At 35.7% G+C, this 15,119-nt stretch overlaps 1 long non-coding RNA gene across 1 annotated transcript in view; it reads right to left on the minus strand.

Moving 5' to 3' along the window:
• Positions 1-285: 285 nt before the first annotated feature.
• Positions 286-15,119, minus strand: part of LOC311431592 — a 104,634-nt gene continuing 89,800 nt past the window's right edge. The window contains exons 4-5 of the long non-coding RNA XR_014689544.1: positions 13,782-13,827; positions 286-1,726 (exon numbers count right to left, since the gene is read on the minus strand). This is a non-coding gene — a long non-coding RNA (uncharacterized lncRNA). The remainder of the gene's footprint in view (positions 1,727-13,781; positions 13,828-15,119) is intronic.

Raw genomic sequence — 15,119 nt, forward strand, 5'->3', positions numbered from 1 at the left:
ACATGGGGCAGCTTCTGGATTCTTTTCACAGAGGTCACCCCTGCAGCTCCCCGATACCAAAACCGTGCCTCATAAACCCACTACAACTCTCTTGGCAAAGGGATTATTAATGTACTTCTCTGCTCCTTTAACTTCTCTGCTTCTTCAGTCTCGCTATTCAGTTAGTGGAATATCTGTCTATTTTGTGTACAGCCTTCTTTGGCACCATCTGGCTCTACTCCTTCAAGGATGGAGTCTTCACAACCTCTCTGAGAAACCTGTTCCATTACTTGACTTCTTCTCCTATTTTTTTTTTTTTTTTAATCAGAACTTTTTACCAAAAGGGTGACATCAGAATTCTTTCTGGTAAGGAGCAACTGTCTCTTGTAGGCTCAGACAAATCAAGCTGGAACATACCAACACCTTAAGCAATGTCTTTCTTTTGCTCTTTCAATAACAGACCATTTATGCCTTGGATATTGAGAACAAGGAAACCAGCAGATACAAGAATACTTGCTCCATGGATATTTGTAAGAAACAAACAAAAACACAATTTTAGAAACAAATGACAAACCAAAACATTATATAGAAGAATAAAGTGACAAACCAAAACATTATATAGAAGAATGAAGTCATTTGTAGAGGAAACACAAGGTGAATTTTAAAGAGAAAAAATTGATAAATTGCACCGAAACTTTGTTTTATTCAAAACCAGTTTGGCAAAAACAACAAGAATTTTGTGGCTGTCTCATTGATGCATCCTGAAAGTAGCCAAGGTAATGATTATTCAGAAAGAAAACATTCTCTTGCTATCTTAAGCACATCCCTCAATGTTTATATCCCTTTCTCACCATTTTCCCATCTCCGTCTTCATCTACTTTCCTCCTTTTCTAGTTCTTCTTCCATGGGACTTCAGAAGGAGAGGAGATTAATATATGTTTAAACTGAATAAAAATAACATCTGGAACATAATAAATAAATGAATCTCACAAATAATTGTTTCTTCCTAAAATCAATTGGAATCAATGGCAAGTCTCGGCAAAGGCAAGACCCTTAAAGAGCCATTCTGAGTTCTGCTAAACCCAAATAAATTCTTCCTGCTTGAGTGGTACCTTGCACTGCAAATATGGCATCCTAAGGGAGGGACAGAGGAAGACCATTATGTATCATTGGGCCACTATCTCCAATGTCAATTGCACACTGAGGAGGATGTGAAGAATCTATTTTAATATTAACAGTGATTTTTACACCCTTGAATGAAAGATGTTTTAAAAAAATAGGACATTGAGGTGCTTGAGCGAGTCCAGAGAAGGGCGACAAAGCTGGTGAGGGGTCTGGAGAACAAGTGCTACGAGGAGCGGCTGAGGGAGCTGGGCTTGTTCAGCCTGGAGAAAAGGAGGCTCAGGGGTGACCTTATTGCTCTCTACAGGTACCTTAAAGGAGGCTGTAGTGAGGTGGAGGTTGGTCTGTTCTCCCATGTGCCTGGTGACAGGACAAAGGGGAATGGGCTAAAGTTGCGCCAGGGGAGTTTTAGGTTGGATCTTAGGAAGAACTTCTTTACCGAAAGGGTTGTTAGACATTGGAACGGGCTGCCCAGGGAAGTGGTGGAGTCACCATCCCTGGAGGTCTTTAAAAGACGTTTAGATGTAGAGCTTAGTGATATGGTTTAGTGGAGGACTGTTAGTGTTAGGTCAGAGGTTGGACTCGATGATCTTGAGGTCTCTTCCAACCTAGAAATTCTGTGATTCTGTGATTCTGTGAAACAGAAAATTCAATGCAATATTGTTAATACACAGTAGAGGCATGATACTATCATGTGGATCCAGGAGAGAGTCCTCCATTTAAAGGCTACTAGGCCCCTGACTGTGTGTATATAGATAGTTGGCTACCCTCCTATTTTTTTACATCTCTTACATGCAAGGAGCATCTTATATCTAGTTATTTCTCTTGAGGAGTACACTGTCATTTCAGTGCCTAAACAAACTGGACAAAATTTTTGATGTAAATCCCAAAGAGTACTAATTCATCTTCATTATAGTAATTATGTGCTCTATGTTTTTTTTTTTTTTTTTTTTTTTTTTTTTTTTTTAATATATATATGTACATAAAACATTTAGTTGAGATCTAAATTAAGTTAAAAAAAAAAAGCCAAATAATTATGACAAAGAAATGTGACAAAGAAATTATGACAAAGAAAACTATGGCTGAAGTAAAACAATTGCATTTAGGCATGTTAAAACTGGAACTTACGATCTGGATCAGACCACCTACCACAGCCAGTATCACTACCTGTGAAGACACATCATAAATCAGATCTATTGACCTCACTGCACAAAGTGAGGAGGAAGGAGGCAAAAAAGCAGCCTCTAGTTCCATAAAAAAAAGAAAATGGCTTCAAGAAAAACAAATCCCCCCCCCATGTGTCTAATTAATTTCCATTTTCGAGTCTTAGAATATCATAACTTGCAATTTACATTTTTGAAATGTTTCCTTAAGTCTGGTGGCGCCTGCTGTGTATTGCTGTCATTAATGGTCTGTCAGATTTTTACAGATAAAAAACACCTTAAGGGATTTGTAAGATGCCCTAAAATTCACTTTGCATAGAAATTAAATGAGTAAGACCTCAGTGAGTGAGTGCTAGAGAATAAAATTGACAGGAACAAAAAATATGGTTAAAGAGTTGGAGAAGGATTTTAGTGAATCCATGGAATCTAGTCCATTTCATTTTAATGGACAAGGGTAGGAAAGATGAAGACACAAAATCACTGAATGTTTGAGAAATATTTCAAATGCCTCTTTCTGTTAGCCAAAATAGGTTGATTATCACAATCACATTTCTGTATTTATAGTGTTTATAGTATAAAGATCATGTTTCAGATATATATATTATAAATATATTAAAGGATTTCACAAGAGGCATAGTAAGATCATGGAGCATCCAGGATAACAGTAAAGTACAATATTTGTGAGTTATTGATAAGTATATTTGTGCCATTAAAATTCTTGGGATATACTCTCAAATAATAGAGAAATGTAACTATTATATAAATAAATAAATAAATAAAAAAAAACAATAAATAAATAAAATAAAACAATAAATAAATATAAATAAAATAAGTAAAACAAAATAAATAAATAAATAAATAAATATTAATTGATAAAGTTAACAGAGAAAACTAACAGTGCAGGTTAGAAATCATGCAGCCCAGTAGCTATTCTCAGGTAAATAACCCTTAATGTTGCAATGAGACTGATAATAGAAAAAAATCTTAATAGTGAGATCAACCTACTTGCCTGTAGGCAAGTCCTTCTTAATGTACTAATTTTCCACATTGGCAACAACTTTTAGTTCATACTTTTCTCCCAGGCTCTTTTTTTTTTATTTTTTTTTATTTCTTTCATTTTTTCTTTCCTATTGATCCCTATATTTAGTATTTAGGCTATGGTTCTTTGTCTAGTTTGGAGAACCATTATTCTCTACGCACTCCAATTTCCCAGAAGAATTTCTCCTGTGCTTCAAAGAGATTAACTAACTAATATTCAGAATAGAAACTGAAAATTGTCTCTGAAAAATATTAAGATAAACATCTTTCAAAAGAGATGTCTAGAGAGGAGTATCAGAGCAGATGAAGTGGAGAATTAAGATTTTATGTAAAAGGACTCATGTGGGAACTACATAATTAAAGGAGGCAAACAATCTTTACTGTGTTTTGTAATCATGTTAGCCAATAGCTATATGATTATGGAACTTTAGTGTTTGTGGAAACAGATTGTACTGATTTTTAAAAACATTTAAAAATGTTTTTAAATGTTTTGTGCCATTTTTCCATTATAAAATCAAAGAATTTAGTGCTTAGAAGCCCTGAAAAACTTTTTTTTTTTTTTTTTTTTTTTTTTTTTTTTTTTTTTTTTCCCCACTGGCCACTCATATAAGAGTTTTAATCTTATTCTTCTTGTACAGCACACATTTTTCCCCTCAAGGTCAAGAGCTCCTGAGAATCAAATATCTCACTGGACTTGAATCTTGATCAGCTTTATCATATCACTCAATTGTTTGAGTTTATCAAATCTACAATCATAAACATTGAGTTCATCATATCCATAAAATACATCAATAATTAGAACTGACCTAGAGTAAGTGGAAAAAAGAAATATTTATTCTCTGGAAGCCAGAAAAATAGGAGTTTTGTGGCAATCAAAGACTAACAGTTCTCTGGCAAGTGGGTGAACTTTTTTTTTTTTTTTTTTTTTTTCCCCACCAAAAGAAAAGGAACATAGTGGTAAGTTAATTCAGAAAACATTGTCTGGATTTTCTCTCACCTACAATTCTGAACTTCCATAATGCAGTTGTTAACATCACAGCCAGTGACCTAAATCTCTCTTAATAGTCAAAGGAGAGAATTAAATGCTTTCAGAATGTGATTCATCTGACCTATTTTAGACAGTTATTTAGTTAGGGGATGAATTGTATTCTGGGCTTCACTGGGACTAGATCTTCACATCCGATAAAGATCATGGGCCAATTGGTTCAGAATAGTAAATTTCATCAAATGAATTTGTACCAAAGTGCTAAAGACAGGTCAGCAGTCTGGGTTCTAAGGGCACAGTTTAGAAACCTTGCACAAGAAAGTAAATTTCCTTAAAGTTACATTGTAAGACAACTAATGACTTTTATGGTCTACATCTTATACCAAAAAACACATTTAGTAATTAATTAATACTTACTATCCTCTAAACAGTTGGAATAGTTCTCAAAAAGGCCAATGTTTTAAAATGTTTTATACTTCCATGCTGTTCTATATTCTTAGAAGTTTTAAAGAAATTAATTACTTAAAAGGATAATTTTCATGCAGTAACAGTTCTGCAGCTTTCAATCTTTATCATAGATTTTCCAAGGTATTCAAGAAATTTCAGAGAAGTTCTGCCTTATTATCTGTATGCCTGTGAAAAATCTTGCCTAAGTTGAAGAAACTGCTGAGTGCTAAGCTTGGCTAATTTAGCTAACATTTCATCAAATTTTAACTGGTTAATTAATTAATTAATTTATTTATTTTAAGACAGATTGTAATAAAATTAAAGTTCCTTCAGATGCTAAATAAAGGTAGAAAACCTTTGGGTACTTTTTTATTTATTTATTTATCTCAAAATAACTGGAACCCTTAGAATGTTAAGAGAAATATGTCATTATTTTTTTTTCTTTTTCTTAAGAAATTAAAATATGAAGTTCTTTAGCACTCCCTAATAAATAAATAAATAAATCTTCAGCATTAGCTATGATGATTCCCACATTCCTACTAAAAGTACTTCCCTTCCCTTCCCTTCCCTTCCCTTCCCTTCCCTTCCCTTCCCTTCCCTTCCCTTCCCTTCCCTTCCCTTCCCTTCCCTTCCCTTCCCTTCCCTTCCCTTCCCTTCCCTTCCCTTCCCTTCCCTTCCCTTCCCTTCCCTTCCCTTCCCTTCCCTTCCCTTCCCTTCCCTTCCCTTCCCTTCCCTTCCCTTCCCTTCCCTTCCCTTCCTTTTTTCTATTTTCTTTTATTATTTTCTCCCTATTATTTTCTCCCTATTATTTTCTCCTCTCCTCTCCTCTCCTCTCCTCTCCTCTCCTCTCCTCTCCTCTCCTCTCCTCTCCTCTCCTCTCCTCTCCTCTCCTCTCCTCTCCTCTCCTCTCCTCTCCTCTCCTCTCCTCTCCTCTCCTCTCCTCTCCTCTCCTCTCCTCTCCTCTCCTCTCCTCTCCTCTCCTCTCCTCTCCTCTCCTCTCCTCTCCTCTCCTCTCCTCTCCTCTCCTTTTTTTCCCTCTCTTTTATTTTTTTTGGGGGGTGGTGGGGGTTGGCATGGGGAATCAGAGGAGGAGGGCTCTGTGAGAACTCAGCATGCACTTCACTTTTCTAATGTAGCACAGCAGGGGAGAAATACAGAAGGAAAGCAAGCAGAAAAAGTAAGCAGAAGTGATAGGAATAATTGGAACATGAACCATTGGCAGACGGGGAGACAACAATCTGAGTATCCAGTCTCTTGATCTTATTATATTGGTCTGTAAGGTACCTAGTCAGCTTTACTCTCTGAGCCTTCAGTTTGTAGGGACTTTAGGATATCGGTGGTGTAGGATGAGCTAGTTTAATTTCCAAACTCATCATCATTTAATTTTCATCATTTGTCCTCTTTTTGCATATTTATAATTGAACAAGCTTCTTTTGGACAAGTAAACTAAATTTGAAGATGTACTTTTTTTTCACTTACATAAAAATTTCCCAACTTTTGTGGCTATAAAGTCTATACTTATATGCATGCAATGACAAATGGAATTGTTTTCACAGGTGTGAAAATTTGTTTGCTGTGGTTATGGGGATAGCATCTTTTGAGTCATGATTCCAACTCACAGAATAGCTTCTGGTTAAATTTCAGACTTATGCACTGAATTTGCTTAGCTTAACCCAGAGGCAAAGGTGAGCCTATATATGTGCATGAATATGCATGAATATTCATGCAGAAATTGGAACAGAACATGTACCAAAACCTATATTTTCAGCAGATTTTTCAAAAGCTGTATTTTTCAACAGATTCTGGCTTATGAATGATTGGATTTCATCCTGCAAATATATCAGGATGAAAAAGCTATTTGACTAAAATATGATTAGATCGGATTGACAGTTTATTTTCAGGTTGATGATTTATACATTTTTCATACCACTTTAAATTTTCTGTTGGTAAATTGTTGGCAAAGTTATATTGGACAAGATTCTACATACCAAATGACACTTAATCGTACCACCATCCCAAAGATGTTAATTGGGATATTCAAATGAGCAATGCACAGTCAGGCTGAGAATTAGACACTCAGTTCTATAACTTTTAAATACTTTTAAATCCTACAAATGCTCTCCATCAAGAATTTTCAGTCTAAATTGATTCAAAATTAAAGAGAATGATAATTTATTTTGAAGCTATTACATGAACTGATTTACTAAGTATATTGCTGTAGTAAATAGTTAACATAACTTTCTCGTTCTTCATTATGTCTTTAGGGTCCACAAGCCCAGACAAAAACCACAGGGTTCAATAATGTACTCTGCTTGATCGTAATGATATAAAGCATCCCATTAACTATTACAAAGTTAATTTACAGGAAATGTTGGCAGCAGCCTTAGTCAAATATTCAGTGCCAAACAACTTGATTCTGAACTCGTTATCAACATTCTTGGTGATTTTCCTCTTACTTTACATAAATCATGGGTTTGATAAATCAGAATATGTACTGGTTTACTATTGTATAGCATTGTTAAAAAGAACAAAAGGGTATGATCTAGCTATGAATAAATTTGTAATGGAAATTAGAAAAGATTTTATTCAGTAAAGAAGCAAACTTCTAGAAAAGCTTTACAGTAAGAACAAAAAAATAAGCAGTTCCAAGACAGTTCAATCAACATATAAAGGTGTCTTAGTCTTGGCTGGGATTGAGTTATTTTTTCTTAATAGTAGCTGGTATGGTGCCATGTTTCAGATTTAAGATGAAAATAGTGGTGATAACACAGTGATGTTTTAATTGTTACCGAGTAGCACTTACACAGAGCCAAGGACTTTTCTGCTTTTCATACTGCCCTGCCAGTGAGGAGGATGGGGTGCACAAGGGAGGGGACAGAATGAGAACAGCTCACCCAAACTTAAATGTTGGACTAGAAGATCTTAAAGGTCTTTTCCAACTTGAATGATTCTATGATTCTATGAAACTGGACAAAAGCATGTCCCACACAGTAGCATGACAGGATGATATGCTCAGCAATAAAACTGGGGGGATTTCTCCAGAGGGACTGACATTTCTCAGAGATTTGCTGGGCATCCTTTGGCTGGTGTTGAGTAATTTATGTGTTCATCGCTTGTTTTTGTTTGTTTGTTTGTCTTTTTTTTCCCCTATTAAACTGTCCTTATCTCAACCAACTTTGATTCTCTCTCCTATTCAACTGAGGAATGACTGTGAGTGAATGATTGTGTGGTGCTTAGCTGCCTACTGGGTTAAACCACAAAAAAAAAAAAAAAAGTATTACTTAGGCCTATAGTAGTAATCGAATTAATACTAAGAAACCCTCTAGAGCATGGGAACATAATTACCTACATCCCTGTCACAGACCTTCTAATACTCTCCCAAATAACTCCCAGGCCATCTGGAAAGTTTTTAGGACCATTCCTAACATGCGGTCTATTTTGGAGAAGAAGAGATACAAATTAATTAGGCATGGACAATTCCTTGTCAGGTGGATTTAGCATCAGAGAATGTTACGGACATATTTTATATACTACTATGAAAATAATTTTACAAAGGGAACAGGACTTGATAACCCAGAATATCCCCTTCATTCCTACATCTATATGGTTATCCTTGTTTAATTCATCTTCTCTTTCTTCTTTTTATTAAACACAAAGAAACCTAAATCATGTTATTTAAAGTAAAGGGGAAAAGGGAGGGGTGGCAAAGTATGCTGTAACTAGAATATCTCCATAGAGACTATTTTCCTACAATGATGATTTAAGGTGGCTCCAGAAAACTCAAGTCTTTCTTAAAATGAATACCTCTGCCAACTTGAAATGCAACAAATATGTCACTGGATCCTTCCCAAATGTGCAAAAGATTGTATTCTGTAATACATACTATAGCTGCACTGTGCATCTGTATCTTCTTTGAGCTCCTTATCTTTATAAATTATAGACATTCAGTTCCTTTTAATCCTTAAAGTCACAACAAACAACCAATGTGTATTTCACATCTTTTGTTATTTTCATAGAATCATAGAATTTTTTGGCTTGGAAGAGATGTTAAAGATCATCCAGTTCCAACCCCACTGCCATAGGCAGGGAAACCTCTGACTAGATGCGTTTAATCAAAGCCCTATCCAACCTAGCCTTCAACACCTCCAAGGATGGGGCACCCATAGTTTATCTGGACAACCTGTTCCAGTGACTCACCACCTCACAGGAAAGAATTTCTTCCTAATATCTAATCTAAATCTATCCTCTTTTAATTTAAAACTGTTACCCCGTTGTTGTATTAAGGCCCTTGTAAAAGAGTCTCTCCTCATCTTTCTTATAAGCCTCCTTTAAGATTTGACAGGCTTCAGTAAGATCTCCCTGGGGCTTTCTCTTCTCCAGTGTAAACAACTCCAGCCTCTCTCAGCTTTTCCTCACAGGAGAGGTGCTCTAGTCCTCTGATCATCTTTGTGGCCTGGACCTACTCTAACAGGTTGGTGTCTTACTTGTGCTAGAGGCCCAAGAGTTGAAGGCAGCATTCCAGGTGGGGCCTTATGAGAACGGGGTAGAGGAGAAGAATTACCTCCCTCAACCTTCTAGCCACTCTTCTTTTGATGCAGCCCAGGACACAATTGGCTTTCTGGATTGCAATTGCATACTGGCTTGTGTCCAATTTTTCATCCACCAATATCTCCAAGTCCTTTTCCACCTCATTGCTCTCAATCCATTCATCCTGCAGTCTGTACTGATATGGGGGGGTTGTCCTGACCCAGCTGCGGGACCTTGTACTTGGCCTTGTTGAACTTCATGAGGTTCATACGGACCCAACTCTGAAGCCTCTCAAGGTCTGTCTGGATGGCATCCCTTCCCTCCAGCATGTCAGCTGCACCACACAGCTTGGTGTCAGCAAACTTGTTGAGTGTGCACTCAATCCCACTGTCTATGTTGTTAATAAAGATATTAAAGAGTACTGGTCCCAGTATGGACCCTGAGAGATACTAGTCCTCACTAATCTCTACCTGGAGATTGAACTGTTCACTGCAATTTTCTAGATAAAGCCATCCATCCAATTCCTTATCCACCAAATAGTCGATCCATCAAATCCATTACACTCTATATTATACATTTAATTTATGAAGAAACCTGGATAGAGAATAGACATTTTCATGGTGAATTTTGGTGCTGTTCCAGCTTAGAGCACCCTACCTACCAGTACCCAGGTCAAAATTTCCTAAGAACAAGATTTTCTTTATTTTGAGTTCAGATAAAACACTTATTTCAAACAATATTTAATTATCAGCCAAGATGGCAAAACACGCATTGGTGTTCATTAAACAAAGAATAGCCAACTGGTCAAAAGAGGTTATCCTCACACTATATTTAGCATTGGTGTAGCCTCATCTTGAATATTATGGGCAGTCCTGGGCTTCATAATAAATAAATAAATAAATAAAAGTTAAGATACATTAATACATTCAGAGTGCAACAAAACTGGTAAAAGGGTTGGAAGGCACATCCTATGAGGAGAGGTTGAGGACTCTTGTTTTGTCTAGCTTGGAGATAAGGAGGCTAAACGGCAACCTCATTGCTGTCTACAACTTCCTGAGGAGGGGAAGTGGAGAGGGAGGTGCTGATCTCTTCTCCATGGTAACCAATGATAGCATGTATGGGAATGGCACAAAGCTGTACCAGGGACTAGATATTAGAAAAACAAACAAAAAAAACAAACAAAAAAACCACAGTCTTTACTGTGTCGGTGGTCAAACACTGCAACAGGCTTCCTAGAGAATTCAGTCAAAAAAAAAAAAAAAAAAAAGAAAAGAAAAGAAAACTTCAGTGACATTCATAATCATTAATTCCCCAAGTATTATTTTCCATTGTAAAATAGTACTGCTGTGTTTTCCCTAGCCGATTTAATTAAGAATATTAATATCATTGAATTTTAAAAGAATTACTGTGGATGTAAGTTACACATCCAGACACTGGGAGCTATGTCATTAAAGGCAATGAGGGTCAATTGGCAGGAAACTTTCAGAAAAATAAGCAGACTCAAAGCATAAAATGAGTAATCCTTTCAGGCTGAGGAACAACAAGAAAAAATAAGCCATCTGAGTTATAAATAAAAGTGAACTGATTTTTCTATTTTTGAATTTTTTAGATCTAATATATCTTGAGAGCAGAGGCTGCCCTAAATCTATCATTATTCTATCATTTAATTACTTCAGGTAAAATGTAGGTAATCAGGTTGTTTCTTGCAACAGGCTCGCTGCCCAGATGAACTATTTCTTTCTTCCATAACATGTACCAGCCAAATAAAACTTATTTGTATGCCAGATTTAAATGGTATCATCACAGCATATGGAATACTAACTGAAGATTAATACAAGTCTGATATTTTTATCCTGTAGCTCATTGTAATTCTGTGAGAGAAATATAATCTACATGAGCATAAGTACCCTTTGTCTTTCTCACATGTACACACACACAAGCACCTGAAGCCTGGGCACATTATAAAACATCAGAAACTACATTTTATGCCACAGATGTTTCTTAATATTTATGGCATTGCGTAGGAGATTCTCAAATACCATGGTTACTAGGACCAATAGAAACCCATGAGAAAGTAGCTAAATTATTTTCAATATCATTTCTGATATATTTCAACACTGCACTTCCTTTTTCATCTACCATACCTACAGTATATTGGCCAGAAATTTTTACTGTGATCCTCAATTTATTTTTTTTCCCTGAGTAATTGCTTAGAGTTAATTTACAACCTAGTAATATGTGTAAGCATTTCAATTTATTCCTTCCCGTGTTCATTACCTTGCATTTGTCATCAGAGAATTCCATCTGCCATTGCAATGCCCATTCATCTAAACAGCACTAATGGCATTGGAGAGCCAGCTACTTTTGAAGCAGTGTAAAATAAACTGTGAAGTAGATGTCAAAAGCTGTTTCACCTGCTTTACATTCGAATCCTTGCTTTTCTTCACTCACTTTGCTACTGAGCAGAATCAATAACAGCATTCATGATGGGATACAGACATTCAGCTCATAAGCTTTCAAGATATTAGCTTTTTTCACTTATGAAGAGTGGATGGGGAGCAAATGAAATAGTTGGCAAATGTGCTTTTCCTCCTTCTCCAATGACATTTCTCTTGTATTTATTGTAGTTTGTGCAGGTATTAAAGACATTTACTTTAAGGTAAAATTTCCAGATTTGACAGTTAGGCAAAAAATAAAGGACAACCTTTATAACTCTAAGAAAACTATTTTTCCTTCTTTTTGTTTCCTTTCTGCTGGTTTTTATGCACCAAATATTTGTCTAGGATGTGTGTTATATTGCATTTACAAGGCCAAAAACCTTACAGTGAGTATTTTAGCATTTGGAATATACAGCTTTTGCTGCCCTATATAGCCATAGTGGGAGTCCCTGTCTCATTAATGAAATGTCAGTTTTCTGTAAGAGCTTGCTCCTGCGTTAGATCTTATCCTGTGTTATTTTTATCCCTCCATCTCTCAAGGTGTAATAAATATAAAATAGGAAGGACAGTTCTAGCTTTTCTGCTGATGCTGCCTGGTCTCCACTACCTTCCTATCTTACTGTGGTAAGTATGGTCATGTGATAAGTAATGTCCTCTGATTAACTTTGTGGAGAAGATTGCCTGTGGGTGAGAATATCGGGTGAGGATTACGGGCCAGACTACTGCAAATGGTAAAATGAATTTAGAGAATGGGCAAAACTTTCAATTGATGAAGAAGGTTAAACCCATTAATTTCTGGATGGAGAACAGAAATTGTTTAAAACATGAAAAATTATGGACTATATTCAGTGATCTACCAGGTCTGCATGGGCTTTTTTTTTTTTTTTTTTTTTTTTTTTTTTTTTTAATGCTATGTGGAATAGCTCACACTATAAAATTATGAATTCTCTGTTTTGTTTTGTTTTGCTTGTTCGTTAAAGTGTTTGCTATCTTCATAGAGTTTGTGTTTCTTGTTAAAAGTAAGTGAAGTTGCTCTGAAATATTAATTATTTTTTTTTCCTTCTGAGGCTTAGAGGATAACAGTTTAATGAAGAGTTTCATTGCACTCAGAAAAAAAAAAAAAAAAAAAAAAAAAAGTAAAAATTAGACTATACAGAAAAAAAAGGTAAATATATAAATTATTTTTAAAAAGCTAGCAAACTGGATTAAATTATACTTCTCTCCATCTCCTTTTTCCTTATATTGTTTTCTTTGCTATTTCCAGATGTAAACATCTCTGACGATCAGTCAGTGTCAGGGTTATATTTAGCCATTTAAAAGTTAGGTTTACAGTCCATTGTGTTCCCCAGAATGTCTCTTTCATGAACAAGGGCTTTCAACCAAATACTTTCAGCAACAGATTTTATTGTATACCACAGTTGTCATTTAGCTAAGTTGTTAGTGTAATAAGGAATGGGGAGCAACAAAACATAGATAACATATATACAGTAGATAATATATAGAAGGTTCAATTCATTCAGTAGTCTGAACTGATTAACCTGTTTCTGCCACCCCTGCAATCAGTTGTCATAGCGCAGGAGCAGCAAACTGAATGTGAAACTTAGCTCAGTACCAGGTAAGATTCATATAGTTTCACTTTACTGTATTAGATCACATAGGACATTTTAATTCTGGGTAACATTTGGTTTTAATTCTGGGTAACTTTTTCATAAGAATACTGCCTCATATACTTCAGAAACCTCTGGGAAGATATTCCAAAGCTGTTCATAGGCCAGAGAAAAGTGGCTTTAGTTAGGGATCTGGAGTTTGACTGGAAACACAGTGAGATCATTGTTGTGCTGTATCCATTAGTTTCTGCTGCTGTATTGGAGTGCATAATTAAGGATTTAGAATAATAAACAGCCGTTACACTAGAAGAGGGTTGTTGTAGGTCATGTTATAGCTCTAGCAGAAAGATGCACTTGAAGTGCTTGTTACTTGCATACAGCTTAAGAGACACATTGCTGTAATGTCCAATTGCTGTAATGCATGCAAACCTTCTAGTTTCTGTCTTAGAACATATCCATACATATTGCCACTTACTGTTGGAGCAGCAAATTGAATTCTTCTATTATTTTCATATCATCCTCTGTAAAAAACAGAAAGACACCACATTTTAATTAATTAATTTATTTATAGATAATCAAAGTTTTCACTTCTAATCAAATGGTATTCTATAAGGAGACCATAACTACATCTTTCAGAGATGGAGTTATTCTTAAATATGCATGACCAAAACAGAAAAAAAAAAAAAAAAAAGCAACACAATAATTCAGGTCAAGTCCCACAAAGTCCTTTAAAATGGGCATTAACATTTCTCTATCTCTAACTTTGTCAGGAAACTGTTCTCCTTTAAGGCATCTTTTAAAGATGCCTTAAAATCTTCCTGGCATCATCCTAGAGATTATTCTGGATTGGCCTATTTCATAGCTACATATTATCATTAACCCATCCTCCTCCTTCTCATTTATATTCAGCATGTAGGATGTAACATAAAATTCTGCCAAGTGCATGACCTAGCATTTTGCATGAGTCTTCAGGGTTGTCAGGCATGCTCTGCATATATAGTCTCAATTCTCTCTGATATTGACACTGCTTCCAGCTTTGTAACGCCAGGATGCTTTTAACATCTATGTAAAGATAATTAATGGAACCTGATCCTCAAGTAACTTGGCTAGTACCTACCCTCTAGTCTGATGTTTCTAATAGTCCCCAGTGTCATCTTCTTTTTGATTAGTTCCCCACCGGCCTTACAATTCTTCTTTAATTTCTATATTGACTGGACACTAAGCAGCTTTCTGTGTGACACACCTGAAACATTTACAGAACTCTGGGTAGTAGAGAACTGATGCATTCTTTGTGTGAAGTTGTAGTAGACTTTTTTTCAGAAAAGCCTGTCATGACCTACTGTTGTTAACTCTGTTTGGATTACATTTTGCTTTCCATTTAATATTATGCTTAGCTATTATTTTTATCTTTAAGGCATGATATAAAGTGTCATATGTTTAGAGCATCAGAGTCCTTATATGAGTTTTTATGAATTACCAAATGCAACATAAAGGACAGTATTACAAGGAAATTGCTCGTTAGGTATCCTTTAAGTTACAAAGTAAGGGGAAATTCTCTTTTGATAAACAGAAGATGTACATAAAGTATATCTCCTTCTCATTATGTGGTATTTTACTCTTGAAAACAAGGACCTTAGCATTGCTGTCTTTAAGTGAAAGACCAAAACAGAGCAAGAGAGAGATTTGACATAGTGTCCTGGTTTCAGTTAGGACAGAGTTAATTTTCTTCCTAGTAGCTGGTAGAATGCTATGTTTTGGTTTAGGATTAGAAGACTGCTGATAACACACTGATGTTTTAATTGTTGCAGATCAG

This window comes from Aythya ferina (assembly GCF_964211825.1).
Source record: "Aythya ferina genome assembly, chromosome: 2".
In the NCBI taxonomy this organism is placed as follows: domain Eukaryota; kingdom Metazoa; phylum Chordata; class Aves; order Anseriformes; family Anatidae; genus Aythya; species Aythya ferina.